Genomic DNA, 13,556 nt, shown 5'->3' with positions numbered 1-13,556 from the left:
TTCATAATATTATAACGGTGACCCGAGAAAATGAAAAGTCACATTCCCACAAAAATGTTGTTTTAGCCCCAAATTTTGCATTTTCACAAGGGTAACAGAAGAAAATGGAAGAAAAAATTAGTTGTGAAATTTCTCCTGACTACACTGATATAGCATATGTGGAGGAAGACTACTGTTTGGGTGCACGGCAGGACTCGAAAGGGAAGGAGTGATGTTTTGGATCATAGACTTTGATGGAATGGTATGCGGGTGTCATGACGCGTTTCAAGCACCCCTGATGTACCTAAATGGTAGAAGTCCCCCATAAGTGACCCTCATTTGGAAACCAGACCCCTCGAGGAATTTATGTAGAAGTGTCAAGAGCACCTTGAACCCCCAGGTGCTTCACAGAATTTTACAACATTGAACTGTGAGGCTATGTGCACACGTTCAGGAAAAATTCCTGAGAATTCCGGACATTTTCTGCAAGAAAACCGCATGCGTTTTTGACGCGTTTTTCCCGCGTTTTTTTCCGGACACTTCCCAATGCATTTTGGAGTGGGAAATCCGCAAAAAAAAAACGGAAAATTAATGAACATGCTGCGTTTTTTGCCGCGATGCATTTTTTTCCGCGAAAAAAACACATCATGTGCACAAAACATGCGGAATTCATTCTAAATGATGGGATGCTTATTGTATGCGTTTTTTTTTTGCGGTTTTATAGCGTTTTTATCGGGGAAAAAACGCGATAAAACCGCAACGTGTGAACACAGCCTGAAAATGGAATTTTTGGAAAATGAGAGGTTCGAGGGATTATACTCTAACCTATTTGCTGTCCCAAAAAAGGATGGAAAAGTGAGACCCATACTAGACCTCAAACTTCTAAACAAGTTTGTCAAGGTCCCTCATTTCCGCATGGAGTCTCGGCAGATATCCTTTTTAGGCATGACACTGGACACCTCTCGAGGGTTGGTGATTCTTCCTCAAGACAAGGTCCTAGCCCTTCAGCAAAGAGCCTGCGCATTTTCTCAGTCATCCCCTCATTCCATCCGCTTTGCAATGAGGGTACTGGGCAAAATGGTGGCGGCAATGGAAGCGATTCCTTTTGCACAGATGCATCTCTGTCCCCTACAGCATGCTCTTCTAGCGGCTTGGGACAGGAACCCGTTCTCCCTCGACAGCCGGTGCCACATATCCCTGTGGGTCAGGCAGACTCTCAGATGGTGGACATTGAGTTCTTCCCTCAACCAGGGGAAGTCCTTTATCTCGGTTCAATGGCTAGTGGTGACCATTGATGCCAGTCTTCTGGCCTGGGGAGCAATTTTTCATCACCACACCGCTCAGGGTTGCTGGTCATCTCAGGAATCAAAACTTCCAATCAATGTCTTTGAAATCCGAGTGATATGGCTAGAGCGAAGGAAAGAAAAAGGGAAATCCACCGGCACGTCCAACAGGAGAATAAAAGTTACTATTTGTATTAATTCATAGGACAACAGTGTTGTATGCACCAGAAACGCGTCAGGTTTCTGAGGTTTCATTTTTTTATCATGTTTTAAAGTTTTTTTCTAATAAATAGTAACTTTTATTCTCCTGTTGGACATGCCGGTGGATTTCCCTTTTCTCTTTTTTTCCTTTGCTTGTGATCACCAATGGGTGCGGCACCCTCAGGATGGATCCCAGCTGACATATGGACTTGAAATTGGGAACGTGGTGAGCGTTCTACACTTCCCCTCCCTCCTACGTTATGGCTAGAGCTACTGCAGTTTCATTATCTCCTAGCGGGTCACCCCATCCGATTTCAATCGGACAACGCCACAGCCACATACATCAACCATCAAGGGGGTACCCGCAGCAGGGTGGCCATGTGCGAGGTATCTCGCATTCTTCGATGGGCAGAGAGAAAACAATTAGTAATCTCAGCGGCAGACTTCCTCAGCCGCCAGGATCTCGCTTCGGGGGAGAGGGAACTTCATCCGGATGTTTTCCAACAGATTTGTCTTTGTTGGGGACCCCCGGATGTGGATCTGATGGCGTCCAGACTGACCGCCAAGGTTTCCAGGTTCATAGCTCGATCGCGCCATAGGAGTGGATGCTCTGGTTCTTTCATGGCGACAGTTCCGTCTTCCGTACCTTTTTCCCCCGCTGCCGCTTCCGAGAGACTTCAGAAAGATCAAAGTGGAAGGGGTTCCAGTGATCCTGGTTGCTCCAGATTGGTCACGACGGGTGTGGTTCGCGGAGTTGGTGTGCCTCGTCACCGACGTACCCTGCGACTGCCGGATCGTCCAGATTTGCTCTCCCAGGGGCCGATTTACCACCAGAAGTCAGCGGCCCTGTGTTTAACAGCTTGGCCAATGAATTTTGGATTCTGATCCAGGCTTTTTCACAACAGGTCGCATCCACAATGATCAGTGCTCGTAAGCCTGCATCAGTACGCATTTATTCCTGTACCTGGAAGACATTTTTTGCTTGGTGCAAAGCTCGTGGACGTCTCCCCCTCGTCTTCTTTATTCCCTCCATTTTAGAATTCCTACAGACTGGTCTGGACTTAGACCTGGCGCTCAGCTCGCTCAAGGCCAGATATCTGACATATCAGTCTTATTCCAACGTAGGATTGCGAGAAAACATCAGGTGAAGACGTTGATTCAGGGGGTTACTCATAAGTTTCCCCCACTATCGCAGGCCTTTAGACCCTTGGGACCTTAACTTGGTCTTGGGAGTCTTACAGGAAGCTCCTTTTGAACCGCTTCAGGACATTTCGCTCACCTTTCTGTCCTGGAAAGTAGCTTTTCTCGTGGCAATCGCATCAATCAGGCGGGTTTCGGAGCTGGATGCTCTGTCCTGTCGGGCGCTTTTCCTCATTTTCCATCAGGACAAGGTTGTTCTCAGGCTGCCCCATCCTTTTTGTCCAAGGTTGTCTCATCCTTCCACCTTAATGAGGACCTTGTTCTTCCTTTATTTTGTCCGACTCCAGTCCGCAGGGTGGAAAGGGCTCTCCATACTCTGGATTTAGTCAGAGCTTTGAGAAGGTACGTATCCAGTACGGCATCCTTCCGAAGGTCGGATTCTTTGTTCGTGCTACCTGGGGGGGCACAGGACGTGCCTAGCCGTTTCAAAGGCCACAATAGCAAGATGGATTTGGTCCACCATTCAGGTGTCCTACCGCATCAGAGGTAAGCCTATCCCAGTGAGGATCAGAGCGCACTCCACTCGGTCAGTGGGTGTTTCCTGGGCCATTCGGCATCAGGCGTCGGTCGAGCAGGTATGTAAAGCCGCGACTTGGTCCAGCCTACATACTTTTTCAAAGCAATATAATGTTCATATCCAAGCTTTGGCTGAAGCAGGGCTGGGCAGAAGAATTCTGCTGGCTGTGGTGGTGCACATCTAGGCAGTTATGTAAAGCCTGCTGTTTTCTGTTGTTTTCCAACCCAGGGACTGCTTTGGGACGTCCCACAGTTCTGTGTCCCCCAATGAGGCAAAGGAGAAATAGGGATTTTTGTGTACTCACCGTAAAATCCTTTTCTTCATTGGGTGGGGGACACAGCTCCCACCCTGTTAGCCTAATGGCTGGTGTTTTTTCGTTAGTTTGACATGTTGTACTTTTATATATTGTTAATGTTCTACTGCTTTTGCACTGTACTGGTTCTCTAGGAGCCAGTAGGAGGGTGTATAGTGCAGAGGAGGAGCTAACTTTCTTTGTATGAACTTAGTGTCAGCCTCCTAGTGGCAACAGCATACACCCACAGTCCTGAGTCCCCCAATGAGTGGCTCGGAGAAAAGGATTTTACAGTGAGTACACAAAAATCCATATTTTATTTTTTTAAAAATTTCAAACAAAAACTCTTTCAACCCTAACTTTTTTCATTTTCACAAGGATAGCATGAGAAAATGGAACCCCAAATTTGTTGTTCAATTTTTCCTGAGTACAGTTACCCCATATGTGGTTAAAAACTACTTTTGAGGCACAGTGCACAGCTCAGAAGGGAAGACGCTCCATATTGGAGATCAGATTTTGCTGGAATGGTATGAGGGTGCCATGTCACATTGGCAGATCTCCTGAGGTGCCAGAACAGCAGAACCCTCCCCCCACATAAGAGACTACATTTTACAAACTCACCACTCCCCCGCCCCTCCCACAATTAATTAATAGCGTGGTGCAGTGAGCATGTTGACACCCCATGTGTCTCAAAGAATTTTATACCATTGGGTGGTGAAGAAAGAGTAATTACCTTTTTACCACTAAAATGTTTTTAGCCCCAAATTTTTAACTTTTTTAAATAGAAAAAATGGATCTCTGTTGTGCCCTTTTTCCTGAGTACAACAATACCATACATGTAATCCTGGAACTACTTTTCAGACACAGTTCAAAGCTCAAAATGGAAGGAGCACCATGTTGTAGTGCAGATTTTGTCATTGTTTGCGGGTGTCATGCCCCTGTGGGAGAGCCCAAGAGGTATCAGAACCCCCTATAAGTGACCCCATTTTACAAACGACACTTAATTGAATTCATCTAGGGGTGCAGTGATCTTATTGACACCACGGGTGTGTCACAGAATTTAATACCATTGGGCAGTGAAGAAAAAATAACTACATTTTTACCACCAAAGTGTTGTTTTAGCCCCAGATTCTGCATTTTCATACAAGAAGTGGGTAAAAATGGCACCAAAATATGTCCTACAATTCCTTCTCAACGAGGAAATACTCCATATGTGGCTGATAAGCCATACAGCGAGATTCGGGAAGGAAGGAGCGCTATTTACCTCCTGGAGCGCAGATTTTCCTAGAATAGTTTGCAGACTCCATATTCAGAGCCCCTTAGTGGTAGAAAAGCAGAATCCCCCCTCAAGTGACCCCATTTGGAAATGATACGCCCTTGGTAATTTATCTACAGGTGTAGTGATGATTTTGACTCCATGGGTGTTTTCCAGAAACAAGCAGCTTTTTTGAGGGGCCTCCTCTTTAGGGAGATTTGTAGATGTAAGTCCAAAACTAGAGAGGAAGATAGGGAAGTCATAGAAACATTAGAAAGGGCAGAGAGAGATATATCTAACCCATCGGAGGTAGCTCAATGTAGATTTAGGGGTGCCCAGGACGCGGCGAATAAGTTGTATCTGAAGAAAGCGGAGAGAAGAGCATTTCAGAAATTACAATTTTTTGAGGAAGGAGAAAGAGTGGGGCACCTGCTCTCTGTGGTAACGGCGGCACAAAGGGACTTGTCATATGTATACAAATTGAGGGCAGACGAAGGGATTGAGATGGTGAACACAGAGGACATGCTTATTTAGCACAGAGTAAAACAGTTAACATAGAGATTCATAAAGATATCCTGGTGGATGTTTGTGCAGAGGGTGGTACGAAAGGGGTGGTTTCTGATATCTACAAAGATTTGCTATATACCTTTCTCAACAGATACCTGATTAAAGCAAAGGAGAAATGGGAGGAAGAGTTGGGGAGAATAAATGGGAAGATATCATGGAATATATCCCTCAGTTGTCATTGAGTGAACCGGGTAGACTCTTGCAAATATACGTGCTCCACAGAGTATATAGAACTCCAGATAGGATGTATAAAGCCGGGATGAGACAGACCTCTGAGTGTCCAATGTGCCACTCCGAAGGGTCGGGGATTCTCCACATGCTGTGGCAATATCCGAGACTAAACCCATACTTAATGTCTATTCAATGCATGTTCGTGTCCTATTGTTGTTCACATATGCTTGAAGGGCGAGGGAAAGGGTGTATTTCAAAATATGTAAACAGGTCTATTCCTTTTTTGATACAATTGCAAATGTTTGTTAAATTGATTACTGTTAGTATAAATATATCTGATTTAAAAAAAAAAAAAAGGAAGAAGAAGAACAGACTAGCTAGCTGAGGACATCGACCCACCTATGGTAGGTATTTTTCCAACTCACTTCATTAACAAATCAAAAAAATTCCCAGCTCTGAGTATTTACAAAACTGGTTTCTGAGGATATTGAAAACCTACCTAAGAGATCTGTTGGACCCTCCAATCTTAGTAGAGGAGAAAAAAGGCACTGAAGGAATTAGTCTAGGAATGATGTGTTTTTAAAGGCAGCCGACAAGGGGGGCAACTTAGGGATAAGTCCGAATTATATGCACGAAATACAGGTCAACAAAATGCTAGGAGGGATGAACTGCTACAGGAAAATGACAGCTAATCCACTTACTCTTTTTCAGGAGGAGCTCCTCAACACTCCATAAAAATTATTTGATGTCATCAAAGAACTTTGTCCATGCCTTCTAACACTCTATTTAATCCTCAAAATGCACAAGACCTGTACTTTACCTTCTAGAATCTGTTTTGACTCACAATCTTTTTATCTTTAATGACAATATCTATCGACAATTGCAAGGCACCACCATGGGGGCCTCTTGCGCTTGATCATACTCCTATTTGTCTCTAGGGGCTGATGAATGAAAATCATTCAAGGTGATAATATACTTAATTCAGAAAATATGAATAACTGGATGAGGTATATAGATGACATCATCTATGACGATGGCCATGATTAAGGCCTTGTCACAGGCCGAAACATGTTGGTTCTAGATGTCCACTGGCTGAATTGACTGCATGTAACTGTGCTCTTTTATATTTTTTAACTATTCTTCAATAAAATGGAAGTTTTATAATACAAGACCTCTGAAGGTGCAGCGGATTCTTCATCGCTGGGACATACACATTTTTCTGGATAGAAGACATCTGGTTCATCTGGGAAGGATCCATTCTACAATAAATTATGAAAACCTTAAAGAACATCTTAAACATCAGGCTGACATTTAAATATTAATATTGCAAAAGTTTTAACTTCCTTGATATAAAAATAAACACCTCATCAAATTGACATTTATCTACGAATATATTTAAGAAATTCACAGCTACTAATTCTCTTGTTTATACCCATTCCTCTCATCCACAGACCACTATTCAAGGAATCTCCACTAGCTAATTTTTAAGAGTCAAGAAAACATGTTTAGAAGAAAAAAAGTTAAGGTTGTGTGCAGAGTTCTATATGTTTGTTTGTGATTTTAACTTTTATCTATCTCTTCTTTCAGAGTATATGGTCACCAATATGGTCCAAATAGTTGAACCTGTGATACATACCGTATGTATGTCAGCACTAGACAGCCAGAAGATACCTCTATGTAGAGTAAACCTAATGCTTCAGGCTTTAATACTTGGTTAACAACTGTCTCTTTTGGCCAAATACATGCATGGTGTTAATTCACATGTTCTAAACCTAGTTTTGTCAGATACCACCAAGACAACTTTGTAAAGTGCATCACTATTTATGCTGCTCAATGATGCAGCAATTTTCATTAAAGTTTCATATATTCAAATTGTTTTGCTGGAAACTGTAAGCCAGGACCCTTCTCCATCTTAGCTTTTCAACAATAGCTGAAACACGTTAGTGGTCAAAGGTTTTTGAATCCTCTGGCAACCCAGATTCTGCTTTATGTCTGCTTCATTGTCATGCTTACAATTTTCCATAATTAAAGCAAGTGAAGGGATACTAAAAATGATCACTAAAGTCCAAATTTGTGATATATATATATATATATATATAAAACCCCACCAAAAATTTAATGGATTCAATTACTCATCCATATAGTTTAGCGCGGTTTTTGTTACTGTTTTCCCCTTCCCATATGTTCCACTGAAAGCACTGTGAACTGTTCAAGAAAAGTTTGACTGTTGAAAATCCCTTGTTGTCCTCTGAATTGTGTGCGCCACTTCTGGAAGATGGAACTTGGAGTCAGCAGACGCCTATGGCTCTCAAGTGAGTGAGATGCACTCCACACCTAACAGCACACAGGGAATGGGACACGATTCACCTATAGGGTGCCACAGCGTGCAGAAGCTACAGCTCATCCACGACTACCCCACCCAGTCTCCTTATATTTGTGTACCTACTGGGGAAAACTCATGTCTCCTCCTACCTAGTCGGACAGCTCTGTCCATCCACCCCTCAGTTCATGTGTCTCTCTTTACTATTACTGAATCTTCACCCACATATCCTGATTGACACATCCTCAGTGTCCCTCCACCCTGTTGCTGCTGAAATTTCACTCGTCGGTTCAAGCTGCAGCTGTCATTCAAACTAGGTGGGCGGAGATTGAATTTACTTAACTCACGATTCAGACCTAAAAAAAGTTCATTTTAATATCAAATTTATACAGCCATTCTGACATGTATTTTCACTGTGAGTAAACCTGTCTCAACAGGTCTAAGAGCTCTTAAGCAATGCATGAAGTTTGTATTGTTACATGTGGTGACAGATTTGGCTTAAAAAGTCAAATTAAATGAATGGAAAAAATAAAAAAAAATATTTCAGTGCCACAGTGGATTCCATAGTAAGGGCATTCTCCAAACATCTTGGAGACCTGACCCCAGATATTCTATGTATGAGGCTTGTGCGGATCCGTTTGCTCTTCATGTGATCTCAATCAGACTAGATAATGTGAAATCGGGGATCTGTGGGGCTGGATTATCACTTCCAGAACTCCTCGTTCTTAATGACGGCTGAATGTTTGGGGTCGTTTTCCGGCTGCAGAATAAATTTGGAGCCAATCAGACGCCTCAGTGATGGTGTCACATCATGGATAAGTATCGGCACAAGCCTCATATACATAAGATGTGGGGTCAGTTCTCCAAGATGTTTGGAACAACCTCCTGCCAAGTTCCTTCAAAAACTATATGCAAGTACTAGTACCTAGAAGAAGCGATGAAGGCAAAGAGCGGTCACCAAATATTGATAGGATTCAGATTTCTCTTTTGTTCATTCACTTTGTGTTTCTTTTAATTGATAAAAAATAAACAATACTTCTTTTTTTTAAACTGTTCTTAATTTTCAGCATTTTTTTACAGGTCTAAAACTTTTGCACAGTATAAAATGGAGGATAACTGGGAACAATAGATACCAATCAGCTGCTCAGCTTCCTCTTGCAGCCATTTCACATTATTCAGACCTTTAATCTTAGAGAATTACATTACGGAGATGAGTAAATAGAGCATGTATACCGAGTGTGTACAACTCCCATGTCCCTGGGCCAGGACTGTGATAAGTGGAGAACTGTGGACTTGCCCTAAAAGTAAATAAAAACCATTTTTTTTCCACAGTTAATATGGGACGAAAAAATTCTAAGTGTAGCGAAATGGTGAAAAAATAGCAATTCCGACGTGTTTTTTTTGTTTCATTTTTACAGCATAGTAACATAGTTAGTAAGGCCGAAAAAAGACATTTGTCCATCCAGTTCAGCCTATATTCCAGCATAATAAATCCCCAGATCTACGTCCTTCTACAGAACCTAATAATTGTATGATACAATATTGTTCTGCTCCAGGAAGACATCCAGGCCTCTCTTGAACCCCTCGACTGAGTTCGCCATCACCACCTCCTCAGGCAAGCAATTCCAGATTCTCACTGCCCTAACAGTAAAGAATCCTCTTCTATGTTGGTGGAAAAACCTTCTCTCCTCCAGACGCAAAGAATGCCCCCTTGTGCCCGTCACCTTCCTTGGTATAAACAGATCCTCAGCGAGATATTTGTATTGTCCCCTTATATACTTATACATGGTTATTAGATCGCCCCTCAGTCGTCTTTTTTCTAGACTAAATAATCCTAATTTCGCTAATCTATCTGGGTATTGTAGTTCTCCCATCCCCTTTATTAATTTTGTTGCCCTCCTTTGTACTCTCTCTAGTTCCATTATATTCTTCCTGAGCACCGGTGCCCAAAACTGGACACAGAACTCCATGTGCGGTCTAACTAGGGATTTGTACAGAGGCAGTATAATGCTCTCATCATGTGTATCCAGACCTCTTTTAATGCACCCCATGATCCTGTTTGCCTTGGCAGCTGCTGCCTGGCACTGGCTGCTCCAGGTAAGTTTATCATGGCACTGGCTGCTCCAGGTAAGTTTATCATTAACTAGGATCCCCAAGTCCTTCTCCCTGTCAGATTTACCCAGTGGTTTCCCGTTCAGTGTGTAATGGTGATATTGATTCCTTCTTCCCATGTGTATAACCTTACATTTATCATTGTTAAACCTCATCTGCCACCTTTCAGCCCAAGTTTCCAACTTATCCAGATCCATCTGTAGCAGAATACTATCTTCTCTTGTATTAACTGCTTCACATAGTTTTGTATCATCTGCAAATATCGATATTTTACTGTGTAAACCTTCTACCAGATCATTAATGAATATGTTGAAGAGAACAGGTCCCAATACTGACCCCTGCGGTACCCCACTGGTCACAGCGACCCAGTTAGAGACTATACCATTTATAACCACCCTCTGCTTTCTATCCTTTAGCCAGTTACTAACCCATTTACACACATTTACACATGCGTTTATTGTGGGGGAAAAATTATCTGGCACTGGGTCAACACGGCAATTGGTGATACAAAATGTATTTACTGATTAACAAAAAAATCTTTAAAAAACAAAATTTGGTTTCAGTCGTCATTATTGTGAGCGTCATTTATACTGGGGGCGGGGGGACCGAGAGTCAATGGAGCGGTGTCGGATCTATTTTTTTGCAGTACCTAAGTTGTTGTTTTTATTTTTACCATTTTGGTACTCATAAGACTTTCTGATCTGTTCTTCCATTTTTTGGGCAGCTGAAGTGATCAAAAAACAGCAATTATGCCATTTAAGATTTTTTTTGCCCCATTTCAACTTTCACTGTTGGGGTTACATATTTTTATATTCTATAAATCTGTTATTTTTATGGGAGCGGGGGAGTTCATATTTGGGGAAAAAAGGGGATGACTAACCTTTATAATTTTTAGGGGTCTTTTTTTTTAGATTTTTTTTAAATGGTTTTCATATTTAAAAAAAAAAATTCCTAGCATCCTAAGGTGGACTGAACATGCGATGGGTTCGGTATAAGGCAATATGGAGGCATTGCAGTCTGTTGCTTAATAACTGATCTCTGTAGACTGGACTTCCTGGGTGTCCAAACATGGGAGCCATGTGGGCCTACTCTGATGACAGCGTCAATGGCACCACATGACTGCGTCACGGGGAACTACTATACATGTACGACTGATTTTTACTAAAGAGTTAAAGTTTCCTTCCATCCTCAGAATATGTAGGTAAAAGGCTTTGGACACACCATAGCAAAAGAGCAATCACTGAAGAAGGACATCATGTAGAAGCAGCAAGGCGAAGAGGAAGACCAGAAAACCCGATGGCTTGATACTAGCTGAGAGGAACCTGGTGGACCTATCTAGGCTTGCAGAAGGATCGATCTTCCTATAGATCGTTCATTCAAGTTGCAAAGGGTCGAGATCAAGCTGAAGGCTGTTAAATAGTAAAATAAAAGGTATACTTATATTTTCAGGTCTAATCCCTATTTGGGGAGAAAATAATGTATGAATACTTGTTCTGCTTGAATGAGGAGCAGCACTCCACATACAAGGCAACCATGGAGTCTGGACAGGACGGGCTTCGTACCATCAGGGGGTATTTATGATGCCCGCCTCCCTGGCAATGAACCATCACCAGACTGAAGCAGAAGGCGAGGGAAATGTTACTGCCTGGTAAAGGGGTCGGGCTTTGAGCAATTGTTGGAATGAACACTTAGGTTACTTGCACATGGAGCTTATTTGACAATTTCAAAGATGAGTTTTCTAGTGGAAGAGGTTTTTTTTTCTCCTGAAGTGTTTTTAATTTTCTTTTCTTTTTTTTTTTTGGCAGCCTTTTGATTGGATGGTGAGTAATCTGGAGCTGACTCCATCAGAAGGTGCTTTAAAGAACTGAAGGGCTCTTTTAATTTTTCCAATCTGGTGGGTTTCAAAATCAGAAGCAAAAAAAAAAACCCCTAAAAATGACTGATCTAGCAATCTGGTTATATAAATGAATAGGAGAAGTCAATCGAGAGGTTTTGAAGCGGATCAGATATAACAAACTTTTTCAAAAACTTACCGTGCTCATGTCATAAATTGGGTCGACCACTTCATGACTGAAGAGGCGTATAACCATCATATCACTCAGAATCTTCAAGTGAAAAACACGGCTCGCGCCAGAGTTCCTCCCGCACAGTGGAGACGGATGAGTCAGGTCACATATTCCTCCACAGATGGACATAAAAAACACGGCTCGCGCCCGAGTTCCTCCCGCACAGTGGAGACGGATGAGTCAGGTCACATATTCCTCCACAGATGGACATGATAAAGGTGGCAGCGCTTCACAAAGATGGCGGCAGCGCTTCACAAAGATGGCGGCAGCGCTTCACAAAGATGGCGGCAGCGCTTCACAAAGATGGCGGCAGCGCTTCACAAAGATGGCGGCAGCGCTTCACAAAGATGGCGGCAGCGCTTCACAAAGATGGCGGCAGCGCTTCACAAAGATGGCGGCAGCGCTTCACAAAGATGGCGGCAGCGCTTCACAAAGATGGCGGCAGCGCTTCACAAAGATGATGGCGGCAGCGCTTCACAAAGATGATGGCGGCAGCGCTTCACAAAGATGATGGCGGCAGCGCTTCACAAAGATGATGGCGGCAGCGCTTCACAAAGATGGGGGCAGCGCTTCACAAAGATGGCGGCAGCGCTTCACAAAGATGGCGGCAGCGCTTCACAAAGATGGCGGCAGCGCTTCACAAAGATGGCGGCAGCGCTTCACAAAGATGGCGGCAGCGCTTCACAAAGATGGCGGCAGCGCTTCACAAAGATGGCGGCAGCGCTTCACAAAGATGGCGGCAGCGCTTCACAAAGATGGCGGCAGCGCTTCACAAAGATGGCGGCAGCGCTTCACAAAGATGGCGGCAGCGCTTCACAAAGATGGCGGCACAGATTTGCCATTATCAGAATATATTTAAGGTTTTTCCAGTCTGTTTGTGAAAATAATCACAGAAGTCAACACCCTAAAATAGGAACCCCCAGAGAATATTGACTGTGGACCACCTACAGAGATTATTCCACAGAAGGCGATGGGAAACCGCACATTTACATCTTGCAAAGAGTGAAACTGCCACTGACATCTGCACAATATATTGACACGAGGATCTCAAGCCCGCAGCTCTTGTCAACGTAGGATACTTATATTATTCGCGTGTACATGAGATTTCTTACAATTTCATGTAGTATGCTGGCGCTGTAAAAAGGAAGCAGATTTTCCACAAGTAAATACACAGTGGAGAATCTGTTGCATTTCTGCTACATTACAATCTACCCTCAAATTTCACTCACGACACAACTCCTATTTTTTCCAAAGGAGAAAAAAAGTTGCTAGCAAGTATGGAAAAATGTCCAATCTTGTTAGTTGCAAGGTCATTTTCAATTTATTTCTACATGAGAAACAAACGGAGTCACTATGCAGCCCGTGAAAACCCAACAACATAAGGTAATAAATAGTACACAATATGGAGAAAAGTGTACAAGTTTCAATTACTTAATTCTGTTATTTCCTGCATTCCCTCTGCCCTTCTCTCCCCTTCCCGATGTACAACATCGGCCCCTCGCCCCCCGGTGTATAACCTCCGGCCCCCAACTTGTTGTCTGACTTTACAACCATGTGACAGAGAGGTCGAGGGTGCAGAACTCAGTGATACCA

This window comes from Ranitomeya imitator, chromosome 5 (genome assembly GCF_032444005.1).
Source record: "Ranitomeya imitator isolate aRanImi1 chromosome 5, aRanImi1.pri, whole genome shotgun sequence".
Lineage (NCBI taxonomy): Eukaryota > Metazoa > Chordata > Amphibia > Anura > Dendrobatidae > Ranitomeya > Ranitomeya imitator.
This window is presented reverse-complemented; position numbering follows the sequence as displayed.